This window comes from Myotis daubentonii, chromosome 2 (genome assembly GCF_963259705.1).
Source record: "Myotis daubentonii chromosome 2, mMyoDau2.1, whole genome shotgun sequence".
Taxonomy (NCBI): domain Eukaryota; kingdom Metazoa; phylum Chordata; class Mammalia; order Chiroptera; family Vespertilionidae; genus Myotis; species Myotis daubentonii.
This window is the reverse complement of record NC_081841.1, coordinates 149391230-149407966: the sequence shown is the minus strand read 5'-3', so window position 1 is coordinate 149407966 and position 16737 is coordinate 149391230. Positions and strand designations below refer to the sequence as shown.

At 35.1% G+C, this 16737-nt stretch overlaps 1 pseudogene; it reads right to left on the bottom strand.

Annotated features, from left to right (window-relative positions):
• Window positions 1-14107: 14107 nt before the first annotated feature.
• On the bottom strand, window positions 14108-16488 carry LOC132226720 (large ribosomal subunit protein uL6-like; annotated as a pseudogene).
• Window positions 16489-16737: the final 249 nt, after the last annotated feature.

The following is a 16737-nucleotide window of genomic DNA, read 5'->3' as shown; positions in this document are numbered from 1 at the left end:
AAGTGTTTCAACAGCTCTGCCTCTCAACATATGTGCAAATTGCACACACACCAAAAACAGCACACATCGTCATTATCTTACAGCCTTAGAATTAATGCTTCACTCAAGACTGAATTCAATTTGGAACATCAAGCATTCATCTTTTCATCATATTTATTCAAATATTCAAATATGATTGGCTACACATACTAGTATACTATTTGATAGGCCACAGTAAGATATGTCTTTAGTTACCCAAAGATGGTGTTTAAGAATAAAGAAAGTGCATTGCATATTTACTGTGCAGTCAATAAAGTATCGGTAGGTGAGTTCAACTTAAAATAAATAAGAACTGTCTTGCAGGCACACTTTGATAGTGGTTTTCTGGACTTGGTTCCAGGGTTTGTATCTGAAGCTCTTTCAGGAAAAAAAAACACAAAAAAACAAAACAAAACAAAAAAAAAACTTTCTATAAGTTTAACTAGATAGTTAGTAAATAAAGTTTTTCTTCTAGATTAAAAAACTAAATTATTGCTCATTTATAGATGGAAAAACAATCACTAAAGAGTGTGTATGGGGGAGACTAATGTGCCTTGGATTTATATTTGAGGTTATTTTTAAAAGAAAAAGCCCCTTCATTTTTATTTCTCAGCAGGTAGAGAGAGCTTTAGAGATAAAACAAACAAACAAACAAACAAAAGTTGATACTGTCAGGAAAAGAGCTTAAGGAAACTTGAAGATCTTTGTTAAAATAATAGTGTTCTGACTGGCCATTATGTTAGGCATACTTCAAAATTATTTGAAGTTTAATTTCATTTTAGGTTGCAATTCAAAAGATAACACTTGGTTGCTTTAGAAATTGATCAAATAGACACCAACTACTGCTCTTAAACTCTTGTTGGTGTTGCTTGTTTTAGTCCACTAAGCCTCTTCTTGACTTAAGTACAATATTTCTGTCTAGCCACTCCCTTTTTCAAACTGAACATCTGCATATCTTTCTTTTTTAAATTTTATTTTATTGTTTAAAGTATTACAAATATTAGTACATATGTCTCCTTTTTTTCCCCCATCGACCTTCCCCCAGGCTCCCCTACATGCCCCCCCCCCCCGCACATGCTCTCATCCCGTCCTCCCCCTGCCCCCAGTGTCTTGCATCCATCGTTATGCTTATATGCATATATACAAGTCCTTCGGCTTATTTTTTGTTATGAAATGACCGACCAAGACTTAGAAACTGGCTCTCCTCTGAGAACACTGCTACCTTCTCTTGCTACAAGTCACGTGCTGGGTATGGATGGATTCAGTTGGAAGGCAAGACCTCAGAGCCTGTGTTCTCTTATCTGTATCTCAGGGCAATTTCTTGCTTTTTTTTAGCTTTTTGAAATATATATATATATATATATATATATATATATATATATATATATATATATATAATATTTTGAAATAGACACACACATATATATATGTATGTGTATATATATATGTATATACATAAAGATATACATGCATATATATTCTACTTTGGGGCTTATGACATCTGCCTATACCATCGTCTATTTATAATTTCCTGTTGTCATATGAATGTTTCTATGTTATTACTTACATTGTTCAAAACTTTTACATATCATAGTGAACTTAATTGTCTTCAAATATAGTCATAAAAACACTAGTATCATACTCATTCTTTCTTCTTTCTACTCTTAGTGAGATGAAGCTCCATTTAAGGAAAGCTAATACCTACAACTTTTTCTGTATCTCTCCTATTCATCTGACTCAGGAATCTTGCTTGCCATTCAAAGCAACTAAGGTGTTGCATCCCCTGTGAATCTAATTCTTACTAAACCAGGCTTAAGTTGCTGTGTTTTTTTATTGTTTTACTTCTTTGCATTCTCAACTCTCTGTGGGCTATCCTCTGTATTATATTTATCACTCTACAATGTAATGTTCTGCTTTTCTTAGAATCTTTAATACACCTTGAACTACTTAAGAACAGAAATTAGTCTTATTCAACTATTTTCCTTCATATGAAGGAAAGAATCTATTCAGTAAATTCTTGTAGAATGCTAGAGAAAAATAAGCAAATGGATGTTCTAAATGGTAAATTACTCTCCTTTTCTCTTTTGTTGGTAAACTGATAGTATTTAAACTCTCCATGGTAAAATGTGGCAAATAAAATAGGTACATTTAAAAATACATGGAAATTATTTGCTTATCTTAATAAGAACTTCCCTTTTCAAAGCAACACAAAGTATAAGAACTTACAAAACCTAATAATAACTCTAAAATTTAAACCACTTAGACCATCTCATCCATACAGAAAGATCTCTAATAGGTCCATTGACTGACATTTTGGGGGGAAGTCCTTGAATTATCTACAACATGATCCTCAAAATCCAAATATCCTAAAATACCTAGTCTCCCTTATAAGCAAATGATAAAGCAACAAATAATGAATACAAATTGTATTCATCTACTAATATTGGAGTTAGCATTAATTGCCTAAACTTTCAATTTCTCTACTGCAAATATTATTTCTTGTCACTAATTTTTCATATGCATTATGAAGTTAACTTTCATCTAAGTAAAATCTCCCCTATGGTTTTAAAAGTTTAAAATATACACACATTTGAGTTATAAATAAGGATAAATAAGTGAATAAGAAAAAAAATCCATGTAAATGTATACAGCTGCAATATTATCAACTTGATAATGTATGAGAGGGGGATGACTAGCTGTTAGTTTTCATTAAAAATGCAATTGTAAAACAATATAGTTTTTGGAATGTCATCAGTTATTATCTGTCAGTAAATTATTTTATAGGGCACCATAAAAGGCTGCTTAGCAGGAAGCAATTATACAACTTAAAGATTTAAATTAAGTATAAATTATAAAAGGACATTGATTATAAGTGACAAAACATATTAACAAAATACTAGTTAGAAAGACATAAAATGCGCTCTGTTTGGAAGATATGGCAGACATTCTGTATCAGCATTGTTTTGTGTGTGTTTTTTAATAGTGGGAAGAAGCATCTCTTTTGCCATGGTAGAGCTGGAGGCACAGTGGTTTATGTAAAAAAAGGGTGAGGATATTTTATCAGCACGTGTAAAAAAATAAAACTGCAGGATGGACAATGTAACAGCTGAGATCCAAAAACATCTCAGTTTAGGACCTTAATTAACTGACATTTTTTTCTCATTTTTGACTATTCAGCTTCTCTTTGCTGGTTGTGATTCTCTCAAACCGTCTTTCACCACTTGAGTATAAGCATATGATAGCACAGCTCAATCATATTGCATTGTCAGTTCCCCCCCACCCCCCAAAGGTACTGGATTCTTACTTTCCTTTCTGATTCAAAATTCATAAACATTGGCTCAGCTTACAAACAATGGTCTCTCTCCTGGGTGGAAAGAAGGATTCTGTAGGATTCTGATATAACGTGAAAAAATGTTTAGCCACCATCAACACATGTGAAGAAAAGCACTTGTTTTTATATGAACAGGGAGACCATATAATTAGCAATCAACCCATTCATTCAATCACTTCTCCAGTTTCCTCATATATGACATCAGTGCAATAAAAATGTAACATCACCAGGGCTAATTGCCATAATAGAAGGGAAATGCTTATCAGAATGCCTGTGAAATAATTAGAAATAAAAATACAAATACTGGCATTGCTATCATTAATATGGTATCATGGAAAGGCAGAGGGAAAGCAACAAAGTTGAGAAGAAGCTTTATACAAACGATGATACTTGAATTGTCTTTTAAAGGGCAGGAGGGAATAGCAGCAGCTCAAAATTAAACCTTGATTTACATTAGAAGCAGCATCATACTGTAGAACAGAACTATTTCATGCTCTCTGAATCTTAGTTTCCTTACCAGTAAATGATCATAAGAGCTGCCTTAATGGGTTTTAGAGAATCTAAAACACCCCAAAACACCAGATGAAAAGTATTGAAGAGAACATTAGAAAATTATATGTGGTTTAAGAAGTAGATATTTTTTGTAAGGGTTTATTTCATGTATAAAATGAAAAAAAAGAAAGAAAAAGAAATAATGTGCTCGTTATGCCTAAATGCCCTGGTTCTTGGAATACTTAAATGAGATAGTGCTTGGGAAAGATCTTCATCAAATACAAAGTCCGATAAATAGTAGGTATAATGTTTATGCACACCTGGTTGTGATGTCAATAAGTTTTTGCAAGCTTTTCTCTTTTCTATGTATATTTTAATATTTATCTTTCAATAAATGCTTCATAAAATTGTATGGCAAAGGCAGACCTGGCTACTTTTTTATGAGATGTTGAAGCATTTTTTCTTTCTGTGATAGAATTAATATTTACCCACAGGACCAAATTAATCGTGCATTCCTGCTGACTTTAAAAACAAAAAAGTTAGAGCCTTTTTCAAAATGAATTGACTCAATTCTCTTCAGAAACTGCAAGATTTTCCAAATTATTCTGTTTCATAAAACATGTCTGTTAAAATATTAATGTTGAATTTCTAAGTTCTTTCATGTTGACAAATAGTAAAACAATTGCCTTTCACCTAGGAATTGATCCATTTTATGTTTCTATGATGTTTTATAGGCATAAAATGTGAAAAACAGTTTATGGAAAATGTTGGAGGTTACATATTAGAAAAAAGCTGAAATTTTTTATTCTACTTTAGAAAAGTAGGTGTGTATCAGTAGCTTCTGAACTAATAGTTTAACCAATGATTTCCATTTAACAATGAGTCATAGTGGAACATAACATACTGACTGTCATATAAGCATATTTATAAAAAGGTAATATAAGAATTCCCATAAAAGCATTTATTTGGAATCTTTATGGCTTATTGGAACTATCAGAAAACCAGACAGCTATAGATATTTTTCTAACATCAGATTTACTATGAGCAAAATATGAGATCCTAGCAAGTAACTTCCTCTCTCTGTGCTTCAAAAAAGGTATTATTGTACTAGACAATATTTATGATTTCTTCTTGCTCTAAAAATATACACATTTATTAAACATATAATATTCAGTTTTTTGTTATATTGAAACACTAGTAATATCCTCATTATTATGATTCAGAAAACTATACTTATATTTTTCTCTAATATAAATGGAATCCTATCTAATAAAAGAGAAACATGGTAATTGGCGTACGACCGATACCCTTTTCATTGGCTAATCAGCGAGATATGCAAATTAACTGTCAGCCAAGATGGCGGCCAGCAGCCAGGCAGCTTGAAACTAACATGAGGCTTGGTTGCCTCAGTGACGGAGGAAACCAACGTTCCCCGCCTGCCGCTGCCTCTGAGCGGGCAGTTTAAGAAACTCTGTAACAAATACGCCCAACTTCAGCCAGCAGATTCGCAACATTGTAAGCAAAGGCCAGAAACCTACTTTCAGCCGGAGGCCTAAGAGCTGGAGCCAAGCCTCAAGCTAAAGCTGGCCCAGAATTAAAAAAAAAAAAAAAAAAAAAAAAAAAAAAGGAAAAAAGGAGCGTTTGGGAGTTCAGTCACCCCCAGCCTGAAAACAGCCCTCAGCCCCTCACCCAGACTGGACAGGCACCCCAGTGGGGACCCCCACCCTGATCCAGGACACCCTTCAGGGCAAACCAGCCAGCCCCCACCCGTGCACCAGGCCTCTACCCTATATAGTAAAAGGGTAACATGCCTCCCAGCACCGGGATCAGCGGAGCCGTGAGGCCTCCCGGCACTGGAATCAGCATGACAGGGGGCAGCACCCAAACCCCCTGATCGCCCTGCGGCTCTGTGTGTGACAGGGGGTGGGGCCCCAACCTCCCTATCCACCCTGCTCTGTGCCTGATAGGGGGGAGCTCCCCCCCCCCACGGGCCCTGCTCTGTGTGTGACGGGGTAGAGCCATAACCTCCCCCTCGGCCCTGCCCTGAGTGTGAGAGTGGCAGCGCCCCAACCCCCTGATCCGCCCTGCTCTGTGGGTGATAGAGGGCAGCACCCCAACCCCCTGATGGGCCCTGCTCTGTGTGTGACAGGGGGTTGCTCCACAACCTCCCCATCGACCCTGCCTTGAGTGTGACAGGGGGCGGCGCCCCAACTCCCCAATCGGCCCTGCTCTGAGCCCGACCAGGGGCTGCACCTAGGGGTTGGGCCTGCCCTCTGCCACCCAGGAGCAGGCCTAAGCCAGCAGGTCGTTATCTCCCGAGGGGTCCCAGACTGCGAGAGGGCACAGGCCAGGCTGAGGGACCCCCCTCCCCCCCCCCCGAGTGCACAAATTTTTGTGCACCGGGCCTCTAGTTATAAAATAATCAAAAGATCTGTTTTTGTTCTTGTTCATCAATTTATGTTGTTCATGATATTCCACGAATGAGTGAGATCATGTGATATATATCTTTCTCTGACTGGCTTATTTTGTTTAGCGTAATGCTCTCCAGTTAAAACAGATCCAGAGACAGAGAAGCATCGATCAGACCATCAAATCTCAGAGGGAAGGTAGGGGAGGGTGGGGGTATGGGGGAGAGATCAACCAAAGGACTTGTATGCATGCATATAAGCCTAACCAATGGACACAGACACCTGGGGGGTGAGGGCATGAGTGGAGGGTGAGGGGACAATGAAAGGATAAGGACACATATGCAATACATTAATCAATAAAGAAAAAAATAAATTTAAAAAATAAAAATAAAATAATCAAGAGACAATATTTTCCATACCTCTGAATGAAAAGCAAACAGAAATTAACAAAAACATCTAGTTTTTAAATGATATGATGCAATAATGAATATATTACCAAATCTGGAATGATATATCTACAAAATCTAAAAACAAACTTATTGGAGTTTTTCTATTTTTATTAATTTCCCTTCAGTAGTATAAACTAAATAACATCACTATATATTTGTATTCAACTGTACTTGATGGTAACACGTGAGCATAAACTAAATTTTCATTTTTTTTAAATCCATTAATGAGGTGAATAGCAAAAGTGTACCAATGTCTCATTAGGATAAGAGATACCTATCTTACCATGCAGCAGAATAGAGACTTTTAATTTGTTGAGACAAATTCTTCTAAGTGAGTCCAATATTTATCAGTATATAGAAGAGGAGTTTTTCCATTTTGATATTTTACTACAGGCTCAAAGCTAAGGAAAAGCAGAATAACTATGACAAGTTCTAAATAATAATGCTAGACATACCTTGGTAGGAAATTACTTTCAAATGCATTTGTATTAACACTATTTGACATTGATGAAGGATGAGAAAGTTTGTTTTCTGAGTTTCCACCCAATATAGTTGAAAATAAGTAAAATAAAAATGAATTATAAAATGATGGCAGAAACTAATAAATGAGTGGTAGAATACAGCAAGTGTTGTATCTGCCTATTCTAAGGATTCATGATTTGAAGATCCAGATCAAGTCCAATTTCCTGATCTAATTGGGTTATGTCTAATCTATTTTTGCCCATGCTCTAGTTATGTATGAAATTAAAAACCTAGCTTTTGAGCCCTGCCCAGGTGGCTCAGTTGGATGTATTGTTGTCCCGTACACCAAAAGGTTGCAGGTTCAATACCCAGTAAGGTTGCAGGTTCAATTCCCAGTAAGGGCACATACGTAGGTTGTGGGTTCCATATCCAGTCAGGGTGAGTATGAGAGGCAACCATCTTATATTTCTCTTTCCTCTCCTTCCTTCTTCTCTCTCTCTTTCTCTCTCTCTCTCAATTTCTCTCTCTCCTCCTTCCCCACTCTAAATATATCCTTGAGTGAGGATTTAAAAAACAAAAAAAAAGAGCTTTTGAAAGAAATGTAAAAGAAATATTTAAAACATCATGAAAACATGATCATACTGTTACAAATACCCATTAATAGCAATTCATTTACTAGTTAAAAATTGTGTTATGTTGTTTTGTAGTGAAAATTTAGGGTTAAGTATAGCAAGAAAGAAAGCTGATCATCAAAACATTAAAATAAAAAATCACTCATGCTTTTAAAATAGAAATAGACTTTAAAGCATTAGGAAAATATGAAAAAAAATTCCTTACAATTCTGAATTATATATATATATATATGTATATATAGGTATAATTCTAGTATAGTGATGATGAGTAATGATTACTAATTACTGATTAACACCTAAAGTGTATAGAGCTTTCTTACAAAATGTACAAAAAGTATATACCAAAATAATATCATGAGAAAAAATGATAATAACACTTTAGATATTGAATTGCTTTTATTCTTAAATATGCTATAATTAAAATGAAAACTTTCTAATTAACTGCATATGTATATTTCATATTTTTAAAAATTGAATAAGGTGACTCATTGACTATAATAATAACGAATATATTTTATTTCTTAATTTGATCATATGATGTTATTAGTATAAGAATGTTCAAGGAAGTATTTATATTATATTGGTTGTAGATTTAATCACCAAAAAAGCTTTATCTATGTTTCTTAAATTTTCTCACCAAATAGCATACAACCCCTGTTCTGAATATACCATAGTATGCTGTTTTTTTTTTTAAAAAAAAAATTGTGCTTTTTGATACATGCAGAAACTCCTGCTGAGATACTAATAAAAGTGCAAAGAGAAAAAGACAGACAGAAAAGTGAGATCCCAAAAGAAATTAACAGCTCTCTTATTGCTAATTAAAAGCTCTTTGCTTTCTCTCCACATGGCCAGTACAGCTGCCTCACATCCTATCATTACAAAAGAAACACATAAATTCAAAGATAATATTGAGAGCAGCACCTGGCTCTGCGTGCACCTGCCGCGATGAGAGCATATTTCATACTGTCAGTAAATTAACATTTTCAGGGGCCCCAAAAGATGATTTTCTTTTCCTCATTCAACTTCTCCCACTGTCCCTAGTGCAAAGAATCAGTAGTTTTGCTTCCATTTTTGATACTAAATATATCATATTGCTGTTTGCTTCACTGGTGCAGACACCTGCCTCCTGCTGTAAATGCTGTGTTCTAGCTCTGGAAGATTTCCCCAGGGCATCCCATTCAAGCACTGGCTTGTAACTATGGCTTAATATCATGTCAGAATCTCTTAAGGAAGATGCAGCCTGTCAAGGCATTTCAAGATTGAACCTTCATCTACTGAGAATCTGAAAATGTCCTTTGAGTGTTTGAAGCATGAGCAGGCAAATAAAAGGCTAACAAGTCATTTGTAAAGATAATAGCTAACAGCATGCATTCTCCTTTCCCTTCTCCTCTTTCCATTAAATGTTGATAAAGAAAAAGAGAACAGACTTCAGGGCCCCCCCAACTTCGTTATTTATAAACAGGTCAGAGGAAGCTTAAAATTCTAGTGGTTTAGACAAGGAAGGGGAAAAAAAGTCCCCAATATGCTGTAAGGGTTGAAGCATCTCTGAAAATGGATGAGATGTCAGTTTTCTGAACGACACGCTCTACAGGTTTGAGACAGAGATGATTCTGCAAAAAAATTATTTAAGGATTTAAAAAATACTATTTTATTATAAAAATAAACTATATGTATCATGGTGGCTCTAGGAGTGGTTTGAGGAACAATAGAAAATGTTTTATGAGTTGGAAAAAATATCAAGTCCTATGCACTTAGGTAAATGGGAAGGTCAGTTCTACATAATTGAATTGATTGAGTTGAAACACATCGCATAGGTGACAGTTGAATAATTTTAGTCTTTGTCTTTTTGGAGAGTCAGAATCCTCAATAGTGTTAGAGAATGAAAATTTAGTGCCTATTAATTCAATCAGCTCTTTCGTTGTATGAAACCAAAACATTGTATTCCTCTCATGTGTAGGACATTTTAAATGTGTTTTTCATGCATATGTATAAAGGTATTTTGAAAGTTGACTCCTTGCTATTATAAGATTATTTAATCTTCTCTCTCATAAGAGTTGTAACTTTATAGGTTGAATGCACTGAGTTTGAAATTCCCTTCTACTTTTTTTATACTTGATTACGTATAAAAGCAGGAGTGACTGACAGACACCATAGTAAAGTATATATAACTTTTCATCAAAAAAGTCCTTTCTGAAAGTATAGGAGAAAACGAAAAAAATGGTTCTTATCAAGACAGAGTAACTTACACATGCAAAAATCTAATTGATTGACATTCGGACTACAAGTGTAAATCATAAACTAGAAACATCTTTAAACCAATGGAAAGAAGGCAGCCTAGGCAATCTGTTGTGTAAGCAGACATTGATATCAGTTGCTCCTTTATTTTTATAAGGTCACGTATTTCTTTCACTTAATTTAAGTTATTTTAAACAAAAGAGATAAAGTAATTGTGTTTCTTTATATTATTGAGTTATGTTATTCATCATCTATGAAGAAAAGCAAGACCAGCTTGAAGGCTCTAGCTGTAATATAACAGTTTATCTTTAATACCAATGATCTTTCAGATTTTGAAATTCATACTAGACATGAAAAAAAAGAGTTTAAAATAGTTAGTTATGTTACTCAGTGTTTATATGGAGAATGTGTCCAAAATCTCATTGTCATGTGGTTTACAATTCTCGTTAGAAATTAAATGCAATTGAGGAAATTACTTGATAATGTATAATTCTGAACATTTTATTCATTTGGAATAGAAAAACAAATCATGTGTTCTATCAATAATAAGAGAGACCTCTAAAATTATTTTTTCTTTTTTTTTCCAGCAGAATAATTACTTCAAAGTCTCTATTTTTTTCTGAGCGTGCTTGGTTTCAGTTAATGCTATTCTCAGTAACTGGGTTTATCAACAGACTTAGTCACTACTAATCCTAAATTAATCCAGTGGTGTCATTGCCCTGACTGAAAATTATTTTTCAAATACTTTTTCTAGTTTTCCACCCCAATCATTTTAACAAAAGAAATCCCTCTTGAGTACACTAATGTGTGAAACAATATAACTTGTATGTTATTGCTCATTTAGCTACATGGAGCATATTAAAGGTGGTCACAAATCCTTTCACAATACTCCCACTTAGGGATGGTGTCTCTGTCCTCTCCGCCTTGAATATAAGTGGGTTCTAATGCCTCTTTAACCAAGGGAACAGATTTTTATGTGCCCTGCCTCTAGAAAAACTCAAATCTGAAGTTTTGGGCTGCTTTGTAAAATGTTCAGTGGTGCTGAAGTGAAGATACCATGCTATCAGAAAGCTCATATGGGGTTTTGAAAAGAGATGGAAGAGCGAGAGAGATCTAGGTCAGGTTGGTATTTCTCAAACCAGAATTCATTTTCCCAAGGAAATTTTGTGCAGAAGTGATTTGGCCTACGGAATTGAAATTCAGCCCTCCTGAAAATCAGAATGTGATATCCCTGAAGAACACCAACTTTTCCCAACGGGACATGGACGGGCCAATACAAAACAATCTCTAATGCAACCTAACGAAAACCACACTAAAGTTTCAAAATAACCAAGAAACCATTCTTGTAACAGAGTGGGGACACAAATAGCATCCCAGATTTACTTCTTTCCTTCCACGTCTTAAACTGAGATTACTGAACTGCTTATGTCTCCTCTTTTATGACATGTTCGGTCTAAACTGGGCCCTGCTTCCCTGCTCATTCATTAGAATCACTCAGTAAACCTAAACCCAGGAAGAGCACCCTTCCTACTAACCTTTTTAGAAATGAGACATAGTTCGTCTGGTGTGCATTCTTCTTGGCTGCAGCAAGCTAATAAACCTAACTTTGTTTCAATGCAAATATATTCCTGATTGATCTGGCCAGTTGACTTTCATTAATGGAGATTTCACTATAATCTGGCAAAGATTCTTACTGACACAGAACAAAGCTCCCTACTCAATTTCAGTGAGATCGCTTGAATTTCTTACCTGTTCAAGGCCATCTTGGTTTCAATAGTAAAACAATTTCTTCACTGGCCCCCCAATTTTGAAATTATTGTTGAGAATTTTAGTGTTAGGTTTATTTTATTTGTCATATATTTACAGTTTTGTTTACATTATTGACAACTGCATTAGTGTCATGCTATATTAATTATGTTTGTTCATCATGAGTGTATGAGTTTTGTATTAAAAATGAATAATAAATATGAATACACAGTGCTAATTCAACAAATATTAGATGAGGTTGTTAAATTAGACTAATGCGATTTGTCTGTCCATCTATCTGTCATCTATTATAGGTAAAGTAATTCTTAATCTTTCTGTTTACAGCTGAAAATAAAAACAAAACCATTTCTTCAATTGGAAAATGTATTATGTAAATTCTTAGTTTATTTTTTTCCTTTTAACTTTATATTAATTATTTTACTTCCACTTTTTCTTTGTAAACATTATAGTTTTATATTTATTCTGAGTATGTAGGATCTCCTTCCTGATTGCTAAGAAGAATAATTCTGACTTTCTTAAAAAATAGTCACTAAAAATAAGATTTTCTAAGTAATTGCCTAACAGTGATTTTGTTGGTAAAGTTGAAAATGTTATTGTAACTTTCAAAGAAAAGTCAGAGAGCTTATACAACAGTCATTTAACCATCCTTTTAGCAGATATATTTTATGGTTGAATTCCTTTATTGCAAACATCTACTATAAATCCCTAGAGTAAAGGACAAATTGCCTTTACTTTTTGACTTCAAATATCTCTGAGGTAAAAACACAACAGAATCCCTCAACAGAAAAACATAAAAGTGATAACAAAATTATCTCACAGAGACATAGATAAAGTATTTTTACTTCTTTATACTTCCTCATTATTTACTCATGTGATTAAAATGTAGCACACTTATAAATAAACAAACACTAATCACCCTACATATCCTTTTAAATAGGCTTACTTGTCATGTTTTACACTAAATAAATGATTCTGCAGGCCATGGGAACTGAAGTTGTGTAAATTATTCAAAGAGGTCTTATTTTTGCTAGTTTAAAGCAAAATGTGACCCATATTTCTATTGTCTACAATATTAAATCTACATTCTCCCAACTGTTCTTCCAGAAAACCCATAGTCTGTCTACTTTCTGTCTTTATACTACACTCTACCTCAATATTGCAACTTAGATTAATCTTGTGCCATGATCCCTTAAAACTGATAAATTCATTTTAATCTTGTTTTTTTTTTTTTTAAATCCTTACCTGAGAATATATTTATTGATTTTAGAGAGAGAGAAAAAAACATTGATGTGATAAAGATTGATTGCCTCTTGTATGCACCCAGCCAGGGACTGAACCTACAACCTAGGTATGTGCCCAGACTGGGATTCGAACCCAAGACCTCAGTGTACAGGAGGATGTTCCAACCAATAGAGCCACACCAGGCAGGGCTCATCTTGTATTCTTGATTAATATGTACAATCAAGCTTCTTGTTATATATATATAGATAGGGAGACCCTGGGTCACGTGGAGCCTTAGAGTGTATAGCAATGATGTTAGTTTTACTCCAAGAATAAAGGAAAGTCTTGGAGAGTTTTAAGAAGTAGGTTGAGCTAATCTGACTTAGGTTTTTATAAATATTACTCCAGATACAAAGAAAGGGGGGGGGATTGTAGTAAGTTATGAATGTAAGTAGAAAGAGCTGTTAAACTCCTTTGCCATTTACCAAGTGAGAAATATAGTGGTTTAAATTATTATGACAGTAAGGAGTGAACAGATTATATAGGTTGGAGGTAGAATCAAAGAAATTGCTTTTGGATTGGATGTGATGCGATAGTGAAAGGGAGAAAGCTGAGATTTGGGGCTTGAAGTATTGGATCAATGATTGTGCAATTCACTCACATTCACAAACATAACTAGAAGTGTTACAGGTTGAAGGTAGGGTTCAATCACCCCTGAGATCACTCCATACAAAGTCATTTTCAAAATTATATTTGAACATACCCATACATGGCATTTATAGCCATAGCACTTTATCAATTAATTTAGGAAAGGATTGCAGTGAAAGACAAGGACCCAATGAGTGAATTCTGGAAGCCTTATCACATCACACAGTTGTGCTGAAAAAGAGGAGCCAACAGTAGGCAGTGAATTAGGAGGGAAGCCAAAGGGAACTGCATATACTTTTTTAAAAAAGTTTTAAAAAGAATAAAGTGCTAGGCTGTATAAAATGCTTCTGTGAGAGCCAATAAGATGAAGACTGGGAAGGAATAACTGATTTAGAAGCTTTCTTTCTTGAAATGGTCCTCTTCTCTTTTTCTTATCAACTAAAATCATTCATCCTTGAAGGCATACGTACTTAGATCCACACCACCATCATTGACCACTTCAGCTTAATGCAAAGAAAAAGTATTAACGTTTGTTAAAGGATATGAAAATGAAAAGAGGAAACCTCATTCCAAATGGACTTGGAAAGCCCTGAGGGGAGAGCGCTCATCTATACCACCTGTCATGGCCTCATAACCCATAGCCAGCAAGATTTCCTCTCTGCTTCTCTCAGCAACTGTGACTGCCCACTGCTGACCACCAATAAGAGACTGCTGCAACTTTGCACTCTCTTTCCTCACTAAAGGACTCCTGTTCAAAACAACCCTCTCCACATTCCTCCAGAACCCAATCAAAGCTGACCTTCCTTTTGTCTCTTCAGACTTGCCCATGGTTCACCATAGTTTCCATGCCCCTAGTTGCAATTCCTCTTCTATTCCCATATAAACTCACTTGCTGCTTGATAACCTTTGTTGTTTAACTTTTAAGGTTTACAAGAACATCTTACATTCTTTACTTCATAAATTAGTTGAAGAAAAAAACTCCCTTTACTTGGGTAAGAAAGAAATAAGCATATTTTTTTGGTGCATATGTACCCCCCCCCAAAAAAAAAAGTTTTTTAATGTGTCTGCTTAAAATATGAGCTTGGGTCATTTATATAAAATTCAGTTACCCAAAGAACCAATTAGAAGTTGTAAATGGTAAGTTAATTATCACTATACTAGTTTGCTTATTGAAACTTTGGCAATTGACTTGCCTACAATAAACATTCTAACAAATGAACTTCTATTAACAGTCATATTATGAGTCAATTCAATTAACAATAACAATATGTAAAGGAATCTTTACAGTAGTGAGAGCCTGAAGATTAAGATTATATGTCATGGGTGATAAAAACAAAACGTTGATAGTTTAAAGGAGGAAAAAAAATATTTTTAACAATATTATTTATATATATGTTATGTTGAAAAATCTTTCAATAGTCACACAAAAACAACTACATAAAATAAATATTTTTAATGCACAGTTAAGATTGGATTTTTTTTTTAAGTCCAAGGGCTTTTAGAGAGAAAGAAAGAGATAAGGATGCTTAGGTGACGCTCACAGTCTGGCCATCCTGAAAGTGTTTGCTGATTTCAATGGCCAAGATGTTATAGTTATTTATTTAAATTTCTTTATTGATTAAGTTATTACATATGTGTCCTTATCCCCACATTGCCCTCCCCACCCCAACTCATGCCCTCACCCCCCTGTTGTCTGTGTCCATTGCTTAGGCCAGTACAATGCATACAAGTCCTTTGGTTGATCTCTCCCCCTTACTCCCTCCTCCCCTGCCTTCCCTCTGAGGTTTGATGGCCAAAGATGCTAGAGTTTTATAGCCAAGATTAAAACAGGAGATCGGGGCAAACGGCAGAGTGTTAGCCCTGAAGCCCCTATCTCAAATGAGGACATGGACCTACAAAAGAAAACTGCACTTCACCCGAACTGGGCAGGCAAGAAAGGGAAATTGGGAGTGAAGATTGGGAGTGTTAGCTGATGACATGATTCCTTATATAGAAAACCCCCAAAACTCCACCATAAAACTATTAGAAACAATAGTCAATTGTGCAGAAAAGTTGCAGAATACAAAAGAAATGTACAAAAATCCACTGCATCACTAAATGTTAACAATGAAATTTCAGAAAAAAAGACACGGGAATAAAATAATTCATTTTGCAATTGCAACAAATAGGATAAAATATCTAGCAATATAAGACTTGTATTGCATCTATAAAATAATCGCAAATAAGTCTGAAGAATCGCCAGCATCTTGCTGTTTCTGTACTAGGACAACTTAGTTCTTCATCAGCTTGCTGAACTGTTCCTTTTTCAAAAATATAGATACCACCCCAAAATTTTCTGATACCCTTGTTTTTAACTGTTGTGGCTTTCTGAATCAAAGCAGCTGAATTTGATATGAGTTCAATTTTGTTCCCCTCAAGAATTAACTCACCTTTCTGGGTTTGAGACACTAAATCAGTAATAGCTGATCTCATTCATTCGAACGCTGCAAATTTCTTTGTCACCCAAGAAGTTTCTGATTTCCACAAGTTTCTGATCTCCTGATGGGCAAGTGAGCATACACATACCTCGCCTTATAAGGGCAGCCCAGTGGAATACCCTTGGTCATGGCCAGTACATGACTGCAGATAATGTAAACAGTAGCCAGTTCCTTTCTATTTCCTAACCATTTGTCAAACCAGAGCCTCTTCTTTTTCTTTCCAGGAAACTGACTTTTACATTGATGTGATTGAATTCCCTACACAAAAACTGTGCATCCCTTCAGTGCGATTTCAACATTTACTGGAATGTCAACAGTCTGAGAATGGTCTTCATCCTCACAGCACATGTGGCAAAGAGTCACTGTGGTTTTGATTTGCATTTCCTTGATAATTAGTGAAGTCAAGCACTTTTTCATATATAGAGGTTATTTTTCGACTAAGCCCATTTGTGGTTGATTCTAATGATGCTGACAAAGAAGATCATCTTTCTTTCCTTATAGTCAACTTTAGGACGCACAGAGTTTAACTGAAGGGTGGAGAAGATATTAAAAACTACTACATTGATCTCATACATGGTCTATGGGTACATTTTTTGC